Source organism: Hippocampus bargibanti, linkage group LG13 (genome assembly GCF_051943395.1).
Source record: "Hippocampus bargibanti isolate YZ-2025 linkage group LG13, ASM5194339v1, whole genome shotgun sequence".
Classification (NCBI taxonomy): domain Eukaryota; kingdom Metazoa; phylum Chordata; class Actinopteri; order Syngnathiformes; family Syngnathidae; genus Hippocampus; species Hippocampus bargibanti.
The window spans coordinates 18,175,393-18,196,526 of record NC_142746.1 but is presented as its reverse complement, the minus strand read 5'-3'; the positions used below and the strand labels follow the sequence as shown (position 1 = coordinate 18,196,526).

The 21,134-nt window shown below is 41.4% G+C and overlaps 1 long non-coding RNA gene across 3 annotated transcripts; it reads right to left on the bottom strand.

Annotated features, from left to right (window-relative positions):
- Nucleotides 1-2,895: 2,895 nt before the first annotated feature.
- Nucleotides 2,896-20,050, bottom strand: LOC148889593 (uncharacterized). Of its 3 annotated transcripts, XR_016116958.1 has the most exons (6): nucleotides 19,941-20,050; nucleotides 19,414-19,567; nucleotides 16,072-16,192; nucleotides 15,893-15,982; nucleotides 15,732-15,781; nucleotides 11,167-11,303 (listed from the first exon to the last, which is right to left on the bottom strand). It is a non-coding gene; the product is annotated as an uncharacterized LOC148889593 (long non-coding RNA). The 3 variants fall into 3 exon arrangements; XR_016116957.1 differs by lacking the exon at nucleotides 11,167-11,303 and adding an exon at nucleotides 2,896-9,143 and having other exon boundaries at nucleotides 15,732-15,982; XR_016116956.1 differs by having other exon boundaries at nucleotides 15,732-15,982.
- Nucleotides 20,051-21,134: the final 1,084 nt, after the last annotated feature.

Here is a 21,134-nt window from a genome sequence, read left to right as displayed (position 1 = left end):
ATAGATAGATAGATAGATAGATAGATAGATAGATAGCAAGCTCGATAGCTAGCTAGATAGCTAGCTAGCACAATAGCTAGCTCGATAGCTAGATAGATAGCTAGCTCAATAGCTAACTCGATAGCTAGCTCGATAGATAGATAGATAGATAGATAGATAGATAGATAGATAGATAGATAGATAGATAGATAGATAGCTAACGCGATAGCTAGCTCGATAGCTAGCTAGATAGATAGATAGATAGATAGATAGATAGATAGATAGATAGATAGATAGATAGATAGCTAACGCAATAGCTAGCTCGATAGCTAGCTAGAGAGCTAGCTAGACAGCTAGCTAGATAGCTAGCTCGATAGATAGCTCGATAGATAGATAGATAGATAGATAGATAGATAGATAGATAGATAGATAGATAGATAGATATCAAGCCATTAACTGGTTAAAAAAGAAGATTAATGGGCTCAACTTTACAGCCTTTGGACCTTTCTGCCTTATGATGAAAGGTGGTGTTTGTAAAAAAGTAAAAAAAAAAACAACATTCAAAGAAAGTTTTAGACTGAAGAACAAATAATGAGGCGGCTCGGCCTTTCTTCTCGGCCGCATCTCTCAATTGTGGAGCGCCGTTGTTGGGTGTGAGAACCAGCCACCGGGATATATTACCACATGGAGGGCAAAGCAATTGTGCGTACAACCATTGCCTCCGCAGGGATTAGTGGGGCCATTAAGTGGCAACAAGTAGCGGCGGGGGGCCCGGTGCCCTCCTCGCTCATTAACTCAACAGCAGCTGCCCTCAGTCTCCGCTTTCCACCGCTGCCACGCCGTCCCGCTAGCAACCGCACAGTGGACGCGGTGCCAGCCCGTGACCTTTGATCTTCTTTTTGTCCAAGTGTTATCAAGATAGTTTAAATGCAGGATGTTGGGGAGATCACAGAATCTTGTTGGAAAAGCCATTGACTTATTTTTTAAATAAAATGGATTTAAAGAATAGTTGATCCTATTGGTTGATTAGTTTTAAAATTCAATCAGTTGGAAGTTGGAGAACTGTGGCAAACAATTGAACAACCTGGTCAAGGTGTATTGAATATTTTTTCTTACAAACTTCCACACAGACTTTACTCCAGTGGCGGGCCATGGATTTCATCGCTAGGCCTTCAGTAGTGCTACCTCTGAATCAACCCAGATTGAAAAAAAAGTGTGGTGTTATTCTACAAGTCCACTAGAGGGTACCATTAGCCAGGAAATAACTGACCGAACTTTCATGACACTGGCATATCCACGTCGCGCGGCTACATTGGCAACCACCCGGTTTGTAGCTAGCTTGAGATCTTAGGATCTGTGAGGGCTTCCATTTTATTTCTCGACACTCTTATAAGAGGTGGATTCAACCTCTTTAGTCCTCTCAACTTGTCTCGTATAAAATTCAATCAGTTGGAAGTTGGAGAACTGTGGCAAACAATTGAACAACCTGGTCAAGGTGTATTGAATATTTTTTCTTACAAACTTCCACACAGACTTTACTCCAGTGGCGGGCCATGGATTTCATCGCTAGGCCTTCAGTAGTGCTACCTCTGAATCAACCCAGATTGAAAAAAAAAGTGTGGTGTTATTCTACAAGTCCACTAGAGGGTACCATTAGCCAGGAAATAACTGACCGAACTTTCATGACACTGGCATATCCACGTCGCGCGGCTACATTGGCAACCACCCGGTTTGTAGCTAGCTTGAGATCTTAGGATCTGTGAGGGCTTCCATTTTATTTCTCAACACTTATAAGAGGTGGATTCAACCTCTTTAATCCTCTCAACTTGTCTCGTATATTTTGCTAGTGTCCAATTTTGGTTTAATAGATCTTTCCAATGATCAATCATGACTTGGTCAAGACGATGTCTCTGACAAGGCGAGTTTTCACGGCATTCAGGAAGACTGTTGGGGTACAGCCCTGACATCTGAAACTATCGGTTTCGGCCTTGTTCTTTCTTGGCTTTTGGGAGGGTGGTCCAGATTCAAGTCGAACGTCAATGGACTCATAGAACTTTCACGTGGAAAGTGAACTCAACCAGAATTGAATCTTTCCTCAAGTTTCCATACAAACTACAACCAACTGTATTATATCAAGGAAACGCCAATCAGGACATAACCGCTGGATAATACAACCTGTGTCAATTGGTGATAAGCCGCATCATGCTATAAGAGTCAAATTTCAAGCTAATCACGATGGCGGCTTTGCTATTATTCTTTCAATGTGACTGCTTGTATAAGAGTATCGTTTCCCTCAACCCTGTTGAATCGTTCAATGGTCTTTTGCACCTGACAAATCTGGCGAATCATAAACATGATTGAATCGACGTACCCACCCGCGTTGTGAGGTTTGCCTTTAGTCAGGCCTTGTGAAATGACACGGTCGCGGATGGCATTCGAGACAACATAATGCAGGGATTACTTTGGGATTCTTTCATTTCAGTGCAACGGAGATCGTAAAGAAGATTGCAGTCACTCACCGCTTCCAGTTGTCCAGCCACCATGTTGTTCCTACCTGGAGAGCTGCTCCAGTTAAAAGGGAGGGCTAACAGCTATCATGCAGATCTCTATCCAAGGGTGACATATCTGATGGAGGTGGTCTAAAGATCAAACAGTTCAGGCAAACATTTGGAATTCCAAGCCGTGTCCCATTGATGTCCACCGGCCCCTTCAAAAGCGCTGCCATCCCCCCCCAACCATAACAATGTTAACATTATGAGGGCTAATCGTCGGTTCCATATGATTTCTATTGTTTGTTTTCAGGGCAGTGCGAAGTCTGTTTCATGCAGAATGACTAACTTCACACACTTGTAAAAACTTTCTTTAATAAGGGATAGATGAAATAATCGATTATGGATTTTTGGGGGGGGGTTATTTAGATTTTGAACAAACACAAACAATAAATTAATCTATATTCCAGTAGACCATATCAGATTTATCCGATGTCAATGTTTTGCTCTTACAGGTAAGGTTTATGCTAAAAAGGCAAGGCGAATAAACCATTATTAAGTATGAAAGACAGTTTATGTATCGACCGTATTTTCCGCACTATAAGGCGCACCTAAAAGCATTCAAATTCTTTAAAACCTAACCATCAGCCCTATAATTCAGTTTGCTTTATATATGGAGTTTTTGTGAGGACAATACGAACACATTTCTAACATTTTTTCTATTTCCTTACACATCATTTTATTTTCTCGGACTTCCTGTCATCATGTCACATCCTGTCCATCCTTATAAAAGCTCTCCCAAATCAGCCCCTCCAGCTTTTTTCTCTCCCCTCTCTTGGCTTTTACTCCTCTGGGGGTCAGGCAGTTACATTTTGTGCCGTCCCAAAGATGAAATATTTTTTTTTTGTTTTTACTTTAGATTCCTGCTTCATTACTAATGACCCGAACAGTTTTAAAACATGTCATCCGTTGAAGGTGCGCCTTATAATGCGGTGCATTGCATAACATGATGGAAATACTTGTATAAAACTTGTATAGACAAATAAATGTTAATAAATGCAATAAAATACAACAAATTCTACACAACAGCTGCATCTGTAACAAAGCGCTTCGCATAATAGTCAACACAAAGCAAAATAATAAACACAACAGGAACATAAAAACATGGACAGTTGTGCAATCTTAACGACTTTCCACATGTACACTGTGATTGAGTACAAGAATTTACATGTGTATGAGTACAACAAAAATATTTATAAGGTCAAATTATTCATTTTTGCATTGCATTTGTAAAATGTGTTGACGTATCTGAATGCCACTCAACATTTTGACAACATTTTAGAAGCTTCAGGGAAACATTCAATCGGATCATTTTCCTCTCTCATCATAATGTCAGATTTTTAAAATTAAAAAGTTGCTTTTTCATCATGTATTCACCACAATTTTACAAAGATCAAAGGCGAATTGCTGTGTAAAATGTACTGTATATAAATAATGACTATAACACGGTCCAATCACTTGTTCGGGGAAAAAAAAAAGAGAGGATTATTCGTGAAAGTAGAAAAAAAAAATCATGGCGCTTATTAAATCACCCCCTCGTCATGCTTTTCACGGGTGGTCAGCGGTAATCAGTTTAGTGTCTTCCTCTTTCAGGTTGTTAAGACACGCAGCTCTTCATTTGCGCAAATAGTATGATGGTTTCAAGCATCCATAGAAATTAATCCCCCTTTAAGTTTTGTCGAAAAAAAATACAAAAAAAACAAACCACCCACTTTTAATCTGAAACCTGTACCCCCCCGCGCCCCCCCTGCCACCAATTCCGTCACGTACATTTGCAGGAAAGATATCCTCACCCGCATAAAGAGACACACAATGTCACACACAAGAACCACACTGTATAATTTATAAAGCCTAAGCTCTTTCAATAGTCCAAAACGCCAGATAAACTTTTCTCATTTGCTCCTAATTTGGTCACGCAAGATAATGCCAACATCTGAAGGCTTTTTAAACTGCTATTTAAAATGCATTCCTGAAAGGAGCCGACGCTGGCTGGCATCTCTGCACCTTGTCAGCTCCAATAATTATTTCCAATCCGGAGCTAGCCCTTAATGTGCTGATTAATCCGGCCCTCTTTTTTTTTTTGCTGCGAGATGCATTCGACTCCATTAATTTTTTAAAAAAAGGGCCTCACTCTCTTTGCCGCGAGCCCCCCGCAGATGTCAGGACCGTGGCAGAGAAAGCCATTAGAAGTTAACACCTCCCACTCCCCAGAGACTGGTATCCCTCATTCGAATGCCAAGCACCCGCATTAAGCACATCAGCTGCCAGGCTTGGCATCGGGCTGAACTTGGACACCCCCCTCACCCTGAAAAGGAGAACAGCTTTAATAAGGGTGGTTTCAAGAAATCCAAATAATGAGGGAAGAGAGGGCTGTGGAGTTGAGTGCTGACAGGTCGCTCTCGTTTTTTGAGGAGGATTCTCCAGATTGACGATAGAGTCCCTATGTGATGCGATGTTGTGATGACAAACCGCTTCTCATGGGCTAATGGAAGACTTTGGATCAGCTCGTGTAAAAAAAAAAAAAAAAAAGCCATTTGGGAGAATTTCATCGACCATGTTCAAAGCGAGTGGAGATCTATGTTCCAAACCTTCTCTCACTCAAGAGCTTTGTGTCGCACCCCCTCAACTAGACTGGTTACAAGCTGTCTGAATTGAGGAGCCCCTATCCCCCCCTACATCCACCACCACCAACCCTTCCTGCTTTTATCTGGCGATAGGTACGTGAATGGTGGGAATTAGGATTCCTGGGGAGACTTGGGATGGAGAGAATAGAAACAAAGACATTGCCATGTCGGGAAGCGATGTCTCTTTTTCCACAGCTTTTCCCTTTCATCCCAAGGGCTCCTGTCAGACAGAGGGAAAGGCGAACGGGAGCACGCATAATACCTTTTAAGAGCCTGCCAGTTTCACTCCCATGTGATAAGCTCCGTTCGAATCACAATGGAGTTTCAGGACCCCAATGCAGTCACCCCACTGTCGGCCTGAGAACGCACTACGACAAACACACCGAGATGAGTCACATACTTAAAACATAGCATTGGACGTACAGTGATACCTCGTCTTACGAACGCTTCAGCTCTCACGAACTTTTCGCCTTACGAACATTAAATTCATAAGAATATAATCTTGGCATACGAACTAAACCACAAAGCAGAATAGTTTATGGAGGATGAACACCAAACCACACGGTCGAACAGGTGGCTGGCGGACTAGTTTTCGTCTCCACCTTTCTTTGAGTGCAGACGTGGTTTGTTATCGAGTGGAGTACATTTGTTCTCTTTAAGCCGAAGAGGACACAAAAGAAAATTATGGTCGAGCAGAAGAAGGAGATCATCGAGAAACACGAACAAGGTGTGCGTTTGTGTGACGTAACGTCCCAGTACCAGGACGCTAAATTGACCATTGCTACGTGTGGCTAAGGTTGTTTCTGTGTTGTCTAAGCAACGGTCTCAGGCAATAGAAGAGGTTGAAAAACTTCTGTTGATTTGGATTAACGAAAAGCAGCTAGTAGGGGACCGTGTGAATGAGGGTATTATCGCAGAGAAAGCACGGCAACTTCACTCGGATATCAACAACTACATCGACCATCACAAAGGTAAATGACTTTATTATATAGTACAGTTTATTTCTTTAATTACAATACAATAGCACATTTATTATACAAAAAAGAGGTATATTTTTGGTAGTTTTCAGGCTTATTTAGGAGAAAACTATGTTTTGTGGGGAACTGGGAACGGATTATTTTCATTTTTAATTGTTTCTTATGGGAAATAAATGTTTGGCAGACGAACTTTTCGCCTTACACACACTTTCTGGGAACCAATTAAGTTCCTGAGCTGAGGTATCACTGTATGCTCTTTGTTGTAGAGCATTGTGGCTTTTTTTTTTGCTGTGGACAAATTGAATTTGTCATCCATCCATCCATCCATCCATCCATCCATCCATCCATCCATCCATCCATCCATCCATCCATCCATCCATTTCTTTGTCTGTGTGTATGTATGTATTTATGTATCTAAAACAAGTAATGGTAGACCCATAATTACTGGGTGAGCTTTAATGCTGTGCTGAGGTTGCCAATAACTCCACTCACTCGTGACGGTATTATGTATACAATCCCTCCAGCAAAGTATTCCGAATCTGTATAAACAGAGGCCGTGTCAAAAATCCCATCCTTTTTGAATGTTAATGAAAGCAAGGTGTTAGGGTGTCGGAAATCTGTCCAATAATGATAACAGTACAACTCCTGTTTACACTGAGCACGCTTCAGCTGCCGAAACCCAAAGTGCAGCCTCATTTACGTGCTAATGTGGGGAGGCAGATAAAGGACGGTGGAGCGATCACATGCACTGTCAGAGAGTCACCCTTTGAACCATCCTTCATGCCAGTGAAGAGGGGGGGAAATTAAAGAGCCTCAGCCGCTTTACCACCTTTCAAATACAACTCACACTCTACGTTTCTGACAGAGAGGGAAAAATAGCTGTGTGAGTTTAGACACACATATACACACACGTTTACCACCATGGTGTGTATACTGAGATTTTCCTTGACAATTCCTCCACATGATTGTTGTAGGAGGCAGCAGAATTAAAGGTTGATGTAATGTACATGACAGGGCTAAACGTGGCTTCGCTTTGGAAAAAAAAACATTAAATAGACTGCTGGAATAGATTTTTTTTGTGCCACCCGTGTGACTTAACACTGCTTACTTAGCACAGACAGAAACGAAGCAAGACGAAGATCAGCCCTCGTTGTCGCATGTATTTGACTCGCGCCGTACTCATCAGTAGCTATTTCCAGTAAATAAGCTTTTATGAAGCAACTGCATTGCTCTACCTGCCAGTTAGACGCCTCGAGGAAGCAGCTGTTGGAAAAGCTTCGCTCGAGAATGTGGAGGCCAAAAAAACAGTGGAAAGGAGAGAGAGCGTTACACTTTGGTTACACTTTGGTTTGACTGGAGAAACGGTGACGTTGTCGCATCTGGTCTACAGCACGAGTAAATAAATATGCAATAAACATTTGCTAACCTATTCCTGAGAGGAACATCTGATGTCACAGTGGGCTGAGAGCAACTTTGGACAGGGAGAAAAAGCAATCATAGCCTCTGGTGATGTCACCATTTTGCTTTAGACCGTAAAAGGAAAGCTCAGACGTAAAACTATGAGTGGAATTTGCAACGTCGTTGACAGAAAAATGAACATGAATACACACAGGTTGAAAATATGTTGTAAAACAGATATGAAGGAGGAGAGTTCTCGTCTAGTATGATTTTTACAGTGGTGGGCAGTCAGGGCCTGCAAGGCCTTCTCTGCTGGCCTAAAAATATCTGAATCACAGACTAATGTGAATTATAGTTTGTCCATGAATACCTATTAAATAATTCCAAATTGTCTATCATTGATTTCCCCCTGTTTTGCTGCTTCCAGATGTGTGTTTTTGTATTAAAGCATTTAGCCAATCACATTTCAGCCAGCATTTGTTACTAGGGTCAGAAATATACCTGGACGCCTTCACAATCAGTTCTGCGGGCCCTGGAGGGCGGTGAAGAAGATGCTTTAACCAATCACAGTTCGAGTTGGCAACCCAAGACCTGCTGGAAGGCGCTGGAAACATCAAGGTTTTCACAAATTATGATTGGCTTGTCACATGATTGGCTTGTCAGTGGCCAATCATAGTATCACTAGCCACGAGTGATAAGAGCATACTGGCCAGAGATAGCACACAGTATTTGTAGCGAGCTGCATAAGACATGACATTTTTGCGTCGATTTAATAGCGGTTGCCAACCCACAATGGCTGAAGGAGGAGAAAAATGGATTTGATTGCAGATATACTGTTAAAGCCATTTTCAAGACGGACTTTTCCAGAATAGATGGACATTATTAAGGTTGGACAGCTCCGAAGCTAGCAAAAATAGCAAATAATATTGCACTTTTATGAGGTTTTCATGAATCCATACCTTCATCGTAAAAATTCAACAGTATTTCCTAAGTTTCTTCAAGTCACGAGTTATTTCCTGACCAACGATATCCTGGAGTGGACGTGTAGTAAATCACACCACACTTGCAGCTGTGGAGTATTTCAGACGTAGCACTACTGAAGGCCTAAGAGTGACATGCACGGCCCGCCACCGGATTTTTACTTTTATTCTCTACACAGCAAGAAGTTCCAGTGATGTGATTGTGTAAACTGACTTTTGTCCCCAAAGAGTCATGAACACACACACACTACATGGACACTTCCAGTGTTAATCTTTTATCCAGTGAGCTCTATATAAACATCACTTCATTTCTTGGGGTCAGACAAATAAAATATTAATACCTTCATTTCAAAACACGATTACAAGAAAAATCGGTACACAAACATGGTTCCACTTGAGCAACCCAAGTGTCTTAAAAACAAATGAACTACTTGCCAATGCAATCTGACCCCGATCTGGTCAAGAAGAAGACTGATGGGGCATGTACGTGATCCCAGCGACAAGGTTTGGAGGAGGAGTGATTCTTTTGAAACATGGACATCCTCATGCAGCGTTTAAAGGTGCGCTGAGGTCTTGGACAAATAGGCTTGACTGGTCTCCGTCACCCCGCACCCCTGCCTTCCTGACACCGAGAGCCTGTTAATAGCAGAAGCCCATAAGGACATATTAGTGGTGCCGCGTTAACCGTTCCCACATGTCGCTCAAATTTTAAGTAATACACCTGTAATTCTTCCGTCGTTTGTTAATATTTTACATGCGGGTTTAGGGTCAACCTCTGCGAACGGTCACAGTTTGATATTCGTGTTCGGATTCTGTTCACAGCTGCTTACACTTTCACAATGACCGCTTTAACTTTAACCGCTTTAAGGAGGGTTGTGTCATGCGGCCACAGAATTTGGAATATTGCCCACATAAAAGCACACCGAGGTCATTTCGCCATGTAATAATTTCCCTAAGTCTGATTTGGTTCATGGAGAAACACTACTTTCAAGTCTGCGACAGATGAAGAACGTTTGTTGCGCAGAACATTTCAGTCAACCGTGCAAGTTGCAGCCTTAATGCAGTACTATATGTTGAAAATGGTACTGGATACCAACGGCAGATACATTATATCCAGAATGAAGAGACGTAATTTACTGTATGTATAACTTCAACCTCTGCAGCGGTTATAAGCAGGAATTATGTACTGGAAATCAGAATCAGAATCATCTGTTAAATGTAGAAATTGTACAGGGTGGAATCACATGTTTTGGCTTTCTGCTTAACCATGCAGAGCTGTCTACTTCCATGTAAATGTTGAATAATAATAATAATAATAATAATAATAATAATAATAATAATAATAATAATAATAATAATAATAATAATAATAATAATAATAATACATTTAATTTCTAAGCGCCTTTCAAAACTCTCAAGGACACTTCACAGTCACGGGACCAGAACTTTTTCTTGTGCGGGTTAGCAGCGGCAGCCATTCGCACCAGCGTTTACTCTACCCGGAAGTCACATAGCAGCAAAGTTATGAAAGGAAGAGGAAAGGAAAGAAAGAAGTAGAAAAAAAAATACAAGAGCTGCTGGAAAGTCAAAAAAACAAAACAAAAAACTAGACAAAAAATAACATGACAAAACAAAGACACAGAGTCATTCATTCTTCATCACTTGCTGTATCCTCTTTGTGACATGAAGCAGTTCTAGATGAAAGAGGAGAGGATCAAAGCATCCTTTTCAGCAGTGGATCAGGGATGTCATGTTGGAATGTGCACGTTTACTACAAGCTAAATGTTGAAAGCAAACACGAAGCTGTAGCATTCAATTGACGAAAAGAGATTGACGTTACATTACTCTCTCCAGGCCGCGGCATAGGTAATGTACGGTTGTACTGTATGCCATATTAACAGCAGAAAAGGTTTTTAAAGAACTTATCTTAGTCTCATTATTTCCCATCCCAAACATTTGAACAGACTGTGTAGACTTTTGATCTCCAAAGTATGGAAAACAGACAAACTTGATCTGGCCCATAAACAGAAAACCCCCAATGACTGAAGGTTCAGACAGGGGGCAAGAAAGATTGCATAAGAATTGCTTTTAGTGGTGGATCGGCATTGGAGGAATTTTTTAATTTCCTGTTCCTGAATAATTCTGCGCTAGTTAGGTTCTTGGACACGATCCTGCCCTGTACCTTCTCTGATCATCTCAATCCATCGGACAGATGCGAGGAAACATGCTATAATCCGTTATCGCTGCTCAATGACATGGTGGCCATGTGCCGGGCCTGCCTGGTATCAGACTGGGCGTTGCTTACTCTGAGGCAGCTGGACTTCAGGATGTGATGTCATAGTCTGGGGCACTCCCCTACCCCACCCAGTCATGCACACACCTGCCAAAGAAGTGACTATTCCATCCTTCAGGCGCTTTATGAGCTCCTGGTGATAAATGGGAATGATTAGGCTGTTTTTACTGTGCAAATAAAGAAAGCAGTCAAATAAGAAGCAGAACGAAGTGAGTGGTAAGTGCTTTACAGTGGGGGCGTTGACTTCCAGGCCTCCGGGGCTGTGGAGTTGGAGGTATTCCGTCTTTAACCCCCAACCTGCCAACTTCTTCTGTGCACGCCCATCGTGGCCGTTGAGGGTCAAATAAATCAGCGACCATGACAGGTGTTTTTATTCGTAAACGTCTGAAGGAAGGTAGTGGAGGGTTTCAGGCGCCAGTTTTAAGGTAGGTTTTGTCCTCCCTTGGGGAGGCTCCTGTGCAAGCCTGGAGAATGAGTACCACGAAACCGGCAGGGTCTGATGCCTAAAATGAATCGTGAAAGAACAACTATTACTCAATCAGTAGTTTTTGGGGAGGAAACTTGATTTTGTTATTATCTGCCATCCTCAAACATGGAGTAGTAACTCTATTCTGTTGAATCAGAATGAATACATTTCGAAAGTTACATAAATATTGCCATATATGTGTGTATGGTCTCTGTTTTTCTATTGTGACATTTAGTGCCTCATAAAGGGGCGGCAAAAAATGTTCAAAGAGAAGCACAATTTACACCAGAAGTTATATGAAGTGAAACGACTCACATTCACACCACGAAGAACCTATCGATACTATGAAGATCGTCACTCTGAATGTGAAGTAGTATGTTACCGAATTTTGCGGTGTATAAGGCACACCCAAAAGCTTGGATTTTCTTCAAAAGATGACCCTGTGCCTTATATGCAGGTATATATGTGAAGTAGCAGGTCTCGCAATACTGTGAGCAGCCATTGACTTAATTTCCCCCGTAGAAGAAGTAGTGCGTAACCCCAGCCTATACTCTAGCGCCTTATAATGTGGTGTGCCTTATATTTGGAAAACGTGTTTCTATTTATATATTGTATTTGGAAAACTGTTTTTTATTCATTGAAGGTACATCTCATAGTCTGGCGCGCAAAGATACATCATACATTGGGGGTGCGCCTTATACTCCGGTGCACCTTGTACACTGGGAAATACGGTGCTTGAAGACACCACATTGCTCAGACGTGGGAATGTTTGAATGGTTATATGTCTGTTTAGTGACTGGCAGGCAAACAGTCCAGGATATTGCTCCCAAGGATCTCGCCCAAAATCATTTGGGGTACGCTCCTGTTACCTGATGACGGCAATAATGCCAAGTGGAAGAAAAATGGATAGATTAACTTCTCTTTACCCTGGCAATGGTTACTCTTGGCATTATGAAGCCGTTTCTTTCTTTCACTGGAATATTTATAATGGGGGTAGGGGAAATCACTTCTCAATGTGGACAAAAACAGATGTTGATCCATAAACCGCAAGTACAGAATTTTGTTCAAACTTTCATTGTTCCATGAGATGTATAATACCAAAAAAATAAAGATCACGGACGAGATTGCATGAATTAAGCAATTCCAAGTTGATTGCCAAGAGTGACCTTTGGGGGTGAGAAGCGAAAGAAAGTCTGCCATTTATCACAGTGATATGTTACATTACATTACAGTGATATCTCAGTTTATGAACCCCTTGGCGTACGAACTTTTCAGTTTACGAACGTTAAATTTACGGAGCTGCCTCAATGAGTGATGTGTCGTTCGCGAACGAGCCCGTTCTTCTAACAACAAAATGGCAGCCGACTGTTTTTGGCGTCTATTCCCCGCCCCCAGTCTTCGGTTAAAGCCACGTGATCGGTCAAGAACGCAGCAGTGAGGGGAGGTGGTTTAAACATTAAAGAGACAGGCAGACGACAGTGAGACTTTCAACTTTTATAGTTCAAAGGCAGAGTAGACTGCAAGGTTAAAATATCCCATCAATCCACAAACACCCCCGCACAAGCCATCTGTACACTTGATGCAAAAAGCTATCAACCCAGCGAAACAGAACATAATTGATGAGGAACTAGATAAAATTATCACAGAGAAAGCACCTACAAGGGTGATTCATTCCTCAAGATGGTGAAAGAAGAAGGTTTCGTTCCTCATCAAGTGTTTAATGCAGAGGAAACCGGCCACTCCATTCCATCAAGCCATCAACGACCATCACAAAGATAAATAAAACGACTTTATCATATAGTACAGTTTATTTCTTTAATTATAATACCAGTGCACATTTATTATACATAAAATAAGGTATATTTTGTGTAGTTTTCAGGCTTAGAAAATTAGAAAGTTGAAAATTATGTTTTGTTGAGCAAATGGGAACGGATTATTGTTATTTTAATGGTTTCCTCTGGGGAATTAATTTTTGGGATATACACTTTTCGCCTTAAACACTCTGTCTGGGAACCAATTAAGTTCGTAAGCCTAGGTATCACTGTATTTATTGTCTGACTGTTGTCTCCCAAACTATGTCAACCTGAAATGTTCCAAAGCAGCAACACAATCACCCTGTCACAATTCAATAATTACTCGCGCCTTTTCCACCAAGCTAAGTCAACCCTAACGTTTTGGAATTACAATAATAATTGTTATCATGAGGCTGGCAATACAACATTTGGCCTGAAAGAACCATGCAAAATATGTCAATATCAATTGATGTCATCTGCCCATGTAATGTAAAGTTGAGATTGAGCTCCATCAATTAGGATTTGCAGTGGAGCAGAAAATAACCTTAGGTGGAAGAATATACAAGGGATTAAAAAAAAATGAATGTTCAAATCACAGTCATATAAGTACCGTTTTTACCGATGTATAAGGCGCACCCAAAAACCTTAATTTTCTTCAAAGGATGACCCTGCGCCTTATATGTGAAGTAATATTGAGCCACAACAGGTCTTGCAACTACTTTAAGGAGCCACTGACTCCATTTCCCCCTGTAGAAGAAGTCGTGCGTAACACCAACCACTACTGTAGCGCCTTATAATGTGGTGCGCCTTACATTTGGAAAACGTATATATTTCTATATTATATTTGGAAAACTATTCTCATTCATTGAAGGTGCGCCTTATAGTCCAGTCTTATATATGGAAAAAGTTTGAAAAGACACCATTAATTGGGGGTCCGCCTTATACACCGAAAAATACAGTCCCTGTTATGGTTTCCGGAAACAATAATCCACGATTATTTTCGGCGTATCGTTCAGAATGTAACTACAGTATCATCCAAATCTAACAAATTCAACTAGGAGATGACAGTAATAACCATAAATCCTTTTTGGAAATATCTCCTAATTATATGTCTTCTTTGGTGTGGTGAAAGACAATATAATAGTTGCAATTCCTTTGACAGGACTTGAAACGACTTGACTCAACAAGTGCTCACACTGAGGGAACACTTTGTTACTTCTGGTAGCGTTGGCACAAAGACAAAACTTTGATTTTGAACCAATATTTGCAGAGGAGAAATTTACCTTTAGAATTTGGAAATTCAAGTGTATCACTACACGCATTATAGGAGCATAAAAAGATACCAAAGAAAAAGATACCCCAAAAATGGTGCTAAGAATCAACACACAAGTTTCCTGTATTTACAACGTCATCAGTTAAACATCAAACTATATTTAAATACAAAATCATAAATAAATTCATTCACTGCCAGAGGTGCAAAAATGTGTCCACTCCAGCGCCAGGGTTTTTGTCATTGTCACTCGAATTCCAGGACCCACAGAATATTTAGTTTTAGGACTACATAAACATTCACTACAGCATAAGAAACCTTACACGATCATCTTTCATCAGAAAAAAAAAGAGTTGTTTCCTAAATTATCTGAAGTTATATGAGTTTGAAATGAGGGCAGCTGTCCAAAATACAATGCAATACAAATACGTATATTGGTTTATATAGCGCTTTAACAACAGATGAAACTGGAATAAAGCACTAACACGGGAAAAAAGGGACATGCTGCCCCCTTGTGGAAGGGAAAAAAACATTTCCAGACATCTGGCCAGCGCTTTATCGGCACCCAAGCAAGAAAAATACAAAATCCGAACAAATTCAGGAATGGCACTCAATGTCATATTTTCAATTCCTGAATACATTTGTGAATGGCAGTGAATGAGTTAAATATAAATAAGAACTAGTTTGAAATGTGAAATAAAAAAATGACTGTTATTGTGGTTTATATAGGATAATTTGAAATTTTGGTTGAGAATTTAGCAAGCATCATTGCACATGACATGCTTGATTTGCTTTCGTGGGCCGAATAAAATGATGTGTTGGGCCAGATTTGGCCCCTGGGCCTTAACTTTGACACCTGTGAAATGGAAGAATATTTAGCAGCGTATCTAACATAAATGGAAGTGCTATTCAAACCATGAAGTAACAACAACAATGAAAAGACTTGAAACTAAGTTTTTTTTTTCACGATTAGTTGCGGGAAAAATTGTTTTAGAATACAATCAAGCGGAAGAAGCGTTGTCTCTTGCGGCGAACTGGGACGGACTTCCTCACGACGCTGTCGTTTGCGTTGTTCCAGGTCAAATATTTAACTCTCCGTATTGCCGTCGGTGGTTAGCGCAGCAGAAAGAATGCGAGTAATTGTTTCCTTTTCTCTTAGACTGTGCAGGAACAAAAAAAAAAGTTGGAAAACTTGCAGAGAAGTTGTTTGTGATTTACAAGCTGCGAGATGAGGCGTCCTAAGCGTCCTAATCTCCCGCTCAAATCTCTTTTACTGTCACATCAGTGAAACCTGTAAAGTTGATATTTTCGCAGGCTATAATTTGGAGTCGATACGATCAGCGCGGCTATCAGTGCGTCAGCTTGAGCCCAAAATGACGAATCCCTTAAAATGACTCATTACCTGCTCAAAAAATCCGGTTTATCACCTTGATCTGCCTTCACCGGCGGCGTCTGAATAGAAAACTTCCTCTCAGGTCATTGCCGCTGACAGCTCAAATCATGTCACTTTATTAAGCAAGAGGTTGAGTGGCAAAGCTTGACAAGCAAGCGTAATAAGCCCACCAGTTGAGTTGTCACCCACGGGTGCTGCCTCGGGGACCGCGGTCCTTGTGTGCATCTTTGGATTCTTTGGCCATAATGTAACTCTTTGTTCTGAAAAAATGAGAAATATGTTCATGCTTGACGTATTCGTGTAATAGCTGGGGTAATGAGTGTCAAAGATCTGTGGCCGTTCCAAATACCTTTTGCTATCCTTTTTTTTTTCTTAGCTTTTGGTGTCAAAGACAAAATCCACATGCAGGTGTCGCTGACGTTGTTTCACTTCCCGAAGCGTGATTTATGTCGGTGGTGAGCCATGACGCACTGAAAACATAAATGTTACTTATTAAACATTTATACAACATTTTTTTTCTTCGTCAAAACATGCGCCTACATAGCACCATGTTGAAATTTGCACTGCCACGAAGTGATAATTCATTACATCAAGTCGTGTTATTCATTTTAACAGTGACTCAGAGCGTGTGGATGATTGATTGATTCACTGGGGAAGAATTACATACGTGTGTCAGAAAGGCTTTGTTCCCCCCAAAAAAATTCAACACATAAACTCATCTTTTTTTTTTTCTTCGTTGGTTTTGTTTTATCTAGCCTATTTAACGGAGGCGGGTTTCATTCTACAATGCTAAATGCTGTTAATCCTGGCCCTAGGCCTCAGACAACAGAAATACAAATTTGCGGCTGCCTTAATTACTGGATTTCAAAAACAAACAATAAACCTGCTTTTGATAGAGATGCTGCTGGAAAGCAAACGACCTCTGGGCTTATTGCCATATTATGATGTCTTTGCAAGATTAAAAAAAAAAAAAAAAGTCACGTCTGTTGTGGAAGTGGCTCGATGCTGACATTTACGGCATTGGAAATGAGTGAATATGAGTTGGCACAATTGGTTTTGGATTTTGGCAGAAAGGAGCACTCAGAATGTGAATATGGGAGGAGAAAAAAAAGACACAGTAAAAGTAAAATAAAGTTGCAATATGTGCATTAAACTAAAAGCTATGATGGACAGCCCCTCCCACCCCCTCCTGCCCACCCTGACAGCACTGGGTAGCTCCTTCAGCCAGAGACTGTTACTGTTACAACCATGCTGCTAGAAGGAGAGGTACCGCCGCTCGTTCCTACCGACTGCTGTCAGGCTTTGCAATTCTCAATAATCACATGTGAAAAAAATATGGAAATATGGGTTGATTCAATACAGCGACATATATCAATATGCCTTTCTTGATACTTGCACGATGTACAGTTTTTTTTTGAAAGGGGTTTGCACATTTACAGTATACATCTTAGTCTATTGACATTTTTTATTTTATTGTACTATGCTTAGAATATCTTGTTTTCTATCCTTTCAACCCCCCCCGCCACCCCATCCTCTTTCAAATTGCTGCTGTGGACTGCAAATTTCCCCATTGTGGGACGAATAAAGGTTTTCTGATTCTGATTAGCAGACTTCTATGATGAATTGAGACATATGAAGGATGTTGTCAAGTTCGTAAAGTTAGTCCTAAATTACAAGTGCGAACAAATGTAGTGGTACACTGCAAATGTTTTTTTCTTACATTTTCAATTATCGGAACAGAAATTATTTTTGATTGATATTTCATATGAACTGAGTAAGAAGTGGCAGAAATGGTGGCTTCTGCTCTTAAACTGCTCCGTTTATAGTCCCAATCTCGAGGACTTGCACAGACCAAGACAAGGGCTGGGAAAATCCAACTGGACCCTTTGCACCCTGCCCACCACCTTATCCAGCGACTACTCTCAGGCAGGGTGTTCTACCGAAGACAAATTCCTTGTATGTTCTACACACTTGGCAAATCAAAATGATTCTGATTTTGGTATTTGTATCATAAGGTTTATTGTTTTTCTGGGGAAAATCCACCCTGACGCTAACATTTAGGGTTCCCCGTTTATCAAAACGGAATGAGGGAAAACTACAGAGATAAAGGCGTGTCTGTTTTTAACGCTCAAGTGATACCTCTACCTGCACAAAGATACCCTGTTCTCTCCCGACTACCGCAGGTCCGCTTTTGAGCTTTCGATTAGATTTTATGAGTCCTAATTGAGACTGACCCGACCGGTCGGTGGCTTTATTTCATTCCGGGGAAGAAGGGGCCTGTTCCTTGCGCCTGATTGGAGCATCTAAAACGCGCTGACCTCCACCTTCACAGGACGGTGAGGGACAGGTCTCAAGTTCATGCTCCCCCTTGGGTGGTACGACTCTCAGTTTACCTCCACCTGTGTCGCCGGGGTGTGTTTTGCCCGTCACCTCTCGCCCTTCGGCTTCTCTCGGAAGCAGCTCAGTTGCATTTACAGATCCCGAACAAGTCTTTAGCTTTGTTTACCAACACCACTTTCAAGTACTATCACATTATGCGGGACAATGCGGCTTGATGACATTGCCTTAAAATGAGTTTACGCCTTATAAGAATATTCATAACCAGAGTAGAGGAAAGCGAATTACTTTTGGCACTCAAGCAGCTGCTCCTCTTGTTTAGGCAGTAACATAAGAATGTGAGTTTAACCCTTTATTCAACTACAAATTCCCCATTGTTTGCATAACCTCGCCGTGACTCAAAAGTCACATTTGTTCCGTAGGCCTCAGTACATGGGGGAAAATGGCCGCCGCTTGACCAAAGTCCTCTTTGATGCAATAATGAAAACAAATGGCTGGAACGCAATAATAGATCGAGGGGCGCTACAGTTTCAAAGCTGCCGTTGTAGCGAGTTGACATGCGAGTTGGGAAAATCACTAAACTGTGTTTGTCATCACTCCCGATGTCCACATTGTCTCTCACACAAATTATTTCCTCAAGCTCTCTTTAGAGAATGTTGTCATCTCAGGGCGCAATTAATCAGAGGAAGTGCAGTTCCATATGTCTGTGCAGAATGACTTCAAGTGACCCCAGTTAAAGTCAGACTACAGATTAGTTTAATAATTTGCCAGTCGAGATTAAGATATGATAAAAATGAACTTTTTGCATGCTTTAAAGGACAACCGACGTCTCCGGACAAGTTGTGTCCATAATTTGTAAAATGGCTTCAAATGACTTCTACTGAGCGAATTTTACAAAGATTCCACCGTATATAGCTATATTTTACATTTTAAGACTCGCGCTGAATATTCAGGAAGTCTTGTTTTCCAGTTGATGACGAGTCCGTACATGACGTCACTAAAGGACCGCCCCTGACCGTAAAAAAGACGCATTCTAGCGGTCCTTCCATCACGTCAATTTATTTTGCTGTACTTGTTTGGTCTGGGGACCTCGTGTTGCACCCAAAAGCCGCCAGAAGGGTAGAAGAAGGCGTCCAAGCGCCATATAAGGAATTTATCGTAGGTGGCCACAGAAGGTCGCCATCCAACCTTTCACCTTTAGTCAGATTGTCTTGAGAACAAACGTTGTGCTCTAAATAAAGTTGCGAGGACACCCCCCCCAACATATCAATGATCAAATGGAATTTAAAAACATTTTCAGATGCCGCGTTACTCGCTATTTAGATAGACGGCAAGTTGTTTACTACAAGCTCACCTGTTGTTCTGCTATGGAAATCAATGAGTCTCTCAAGATGGATAATAACATTCCCGCTGGAGAAGAGCTTCTTAATTCAGTCTTATCACCGTAGGTTGTCTGGCTCTCAGTCTAGCCGGGGTCCAAGAGGTGAAATGAGTTTGGCAACCTCAAACTGCAGGCAGGACAAGAGAGCGCACATCAGAGCACAGTTTGCGGAAGAAAGAGAGAGAAAATTGTCCGCGCAAGCGGGAAAGATAGAATTTCATCAGCGCGCCACTGAAAACGCACGTCTTTGGCAGACTTCAAACACTTAATCGGCAATCATTTTTCAATGAGTCCCAGAGGAGCATATTTTAGTGCTCCACCAAACAGTCTGCTGCTTTGTGCGTTCTAATCCTTCACGGTTATGCATCATGGGGAGCCAGCCCAGGGTTGCTTTTCCACACGGAGGCTCACTTTTCGACAAAGAGACGGACAGACGGACCGATGTCCTTTCCTCTGGTCTGCCTTACCCGCAACATCTGTGTCTATCAAGGAACACTCACTTTTTATTGGTAAAGCCCCTCAAATTTGGATTGTCTTTTGATCTGGAGGCTGGACAAAGTGCAAATGTAACATGATCCCATAAGCGGCCTTCTCATCTGCCTTGTTAGGCGCTCTGAAGGGGGTTCAGCGGTCCAGTTTGAGCGCGGCCTCTTGTGAGACTCTCATTCGAAACTCCTCCCCAAGACACACAGCCGTCTTCCCGTAAAGGACAACCGACACCATTTTTTTGTTTCCTAACTGACATCAGAAAAACGTTTTCTAGCATCTAAAATACCCAAAACACGCAGGCTGATATTTTTAGTCAAATGCAAAACACCAATAAAAATGACTTAAAGTGTGCTAAAATTGCAAAAAAATTAAGCTGCGAATTGGGCCTTTTCAGAAAGTCCCGCCCCCAGTTCGTGACGTCACGCCAAGATGTCTTGCCTTGCTGAAGAATCAAAACAATGGCTTCAGATTCGGAGAAGATGCTTTCTTGTTACTCATCCAGTTATGAATATGATTCAAATAGTTCTGAAGAGGAAAGTACACATGTTTGCAATCGATTAAAGAAGTTCTTACGGGTCATTTTGAGGCATCAGGACTGATGTGTAGCGTCCCAGAAAATACAGAAGATGGCGCCCAAGCTCCGTTGGAAATGGGCTGATTTGTCTGCTGGGAAATTTGTGTCAGCGAATATCAAATCGTTGTCTTGTTGCAACACACGATTCACCATTGTGTTATTTATGTGTTTTCCTTCTAATTTTGCAATCAACACGAAGTTTTCAGACCATACAAAGTACCGCAAAATGCATTGTGTGTCGCTTTCTCGGTCAGGGGCGTTCCTTCCGTGACGTGACGTCAGGAATCGTCACCAACTCAAAAACAAGACTTCCGGAATATTCAGCACGAGTCTTAAAACGTAAAATATAGCTATATGCGGTGGAATCTTTGTAAAATACGCACAGTAGAAGTCATTTGAAGTGATTTTACAAATTATGGACACAATTTGTCCGGAGGTGTCGGTTGACCTTTAAACTTGCCTCTCACGTCCGTTTCATCCTTTGCTTGTGTTCAAAATCGGACACGCAGCGCTCCGGAAAAATCCTCTCTGCAGGGAAGTCGATATCTAAACAGCACTTAACCTGGCCGTTGGAGGAGTGTTTGTGTGGTGAGAAAATCTCTAGGCTCTGGCTCCGTCTCATTAATGAGAA